Source organism: Nicotiana tomentosiformis, chromosome 3 (assembly GCF_000390325.3).
Source record: "Nicotiana tomentosiformis chromosome 3, ASM39032v3, whole genome shotgun sequence".
NCBI classification, from domain to species: domain Eukaryota; kingdom Viridiplantae; phylum Streptophyta; class Magnoliopsida; order Solanales; family Solanaceae; genus Nicotiana; species Nicotiana tomentosiformis.
In genome coordinates this window covers 139,555,012-139,557,071 of record NC_090814.1, presented here as the reverse complement: position 1 = coordinate 139,557,071, position 2,060 = coordinate 139,555,012, and positions in this window count along the sequence as shown.

The following is a 2,060-nucleotide window of genomic DNA, read 5'->3' as shown; positions in this document are numbered from 1 at the left end:
ATATGGTTGGATGATTATAGCCATGTTGCCTTTGATAAGGCACTACTTGGCCTTGTGGTCGTGCACTTCCTGGATTGGGGTTGTGTAGTGGCTGGTTTGGTCTATACTACTGGTTTAGTGTTGGTCCCCATTGCTGCCCACCTTGCCTCTGACCTCTGAAATTGTTGACATAATCCATATCTTCTCTGAAGCCCTGGTTGTCATTCTCTCCACTCCACGAGCACACATATGACTGGTTTATGCAAGGAGTGCACAAGCCTCCATTTGTTGTATCAACAATGTGCACTTGCTTTGTACCCATCTCATCAATTTTCTTTGTTAGTAAGCTCATTTGGGTCATAAGAGTGGCTATGTTCTTTGCATTAGAATTGTTTGGGTCAAGAGCAACAAAATGCACTATTGGTGTAAGTGTCGTACCTCTAGTCATCCAGCCTGAATTTTGAGCCATCTTGTCGAGAAGAATCTTACACTCTGTGAACGTTTTGCTCAAAAATGCACCCCCAGCTGAAGCATCTACATTGGCCTTCAAACTGTTTGCCAAACCCATGTAGAATCTGTGTCCCAGCATCTGATCTGGAATGCCTTAGTGTGGACACTTCACTAGCATACCCTTAAACCTCTCCCAGGTTTCTTGCAAGGTCTCAGTCAGTTTCTGCCTGAACTGCAATATCTCATCAATTTTCCTTGCAGTCTTGTTGGGAGGATAAAATGTGTTTAAGAACTGCTTGACTAATTCTTCCCAAGTAGCAATTGAGTTTATTGGGAGCAAATTCAGCCAAGTTTGAGCCTCTCCGGTCACTGAGAATGGGAACAGTAATAGCTTAATTGCTTCAAGAGTCACATTCGACTGTCTTTGAGTCACACAATTGATAGGAAGTTCTTCACATGTTGTTGTGGGTATTCGATGTATGACCCGGAGAACAGTCCCTTATTCTGCAACATGTGCAGCATGTTGTTGGTAATCTGAAATATTTTTGCTTGTATCTGAGAAACAGCAATGGCGGTGGCCAAGTTATCAGCAGTTGGTTATGCCCAATCATAAAGAGCAGCTTCCGGCACAAGAGGTGCCACCACTCCATTGTTTGGGTCAACACGATCATTTTGATTGTTTATGTTGACGTCGTCCACGTTGTCCATTTCACTTTCGAGTTGGTCTTTTTGTTTTAACTGTTTGTTCTTCATGTTGGACCGATTCAATGCCCTGAATGCTTTCGGGGCTCTGAGAGTCCTTCAAAAAGTTCACCAGTTCTCAGAGAGCTTCTACGCATACACCTAAGTCACAGAAGAGTTCAAACGTGAGAATTTCAATGGAAAACAATTTTAACACCGTAGGAAATTGATCTAAACTAAGAATCCTAGCAATTCTTCTAAGTTGTAATAAATAACACCGTTAGTTCCCCGCCAACGGCGTCAAATTTGATCACGCCCAACTATGCCTTGTAAAAAGGACTAAGTGGTCGCTGCAAATATAATCCGGTATAATTCTGGAGTCGAATCCCACAGGGAACTAACCTATTTACTACAACTTTTAACAATGCTAATGATAATCTCAAATAACTTCTGGATGCAAGATTTTTAATGGAGTATAAGTGGAATTTATTTATCTAATGACAAATGACACAAAATTAGCAATAATCAAGAATAAGATTGAATTCAACGGTAAAAAAAGATCTAGGGCTATTGATTTCCCCAATTGCCGGAATAATTTCTGACACGTTAGCTATAATCTCGCTATAATACTCTATGAGGATTATGAGTTTCGGGCTACCGTAATTATCTCTCGATCAATTACGATAATTTACTAGAAGCATTCTCTCGAACTACTCTACTTAACAAGTTATGTAACACAGAATTATCCCACCAAAGCTTCGTTATCTCTAACCCCGCTTTTAAATTCAAGTAATTAATCTCTTAACTTACCCGAAAGTGGTGTTGTTCAACAACAATCTAACCAAGTGTTCTTTCTCAAGCAACACAAGGTAACTAGACACGATTAATCAAGGGGCCCTTTCAATTAATCACAACCCAACACATAGTTGAACAATCATAGAATAAGAACG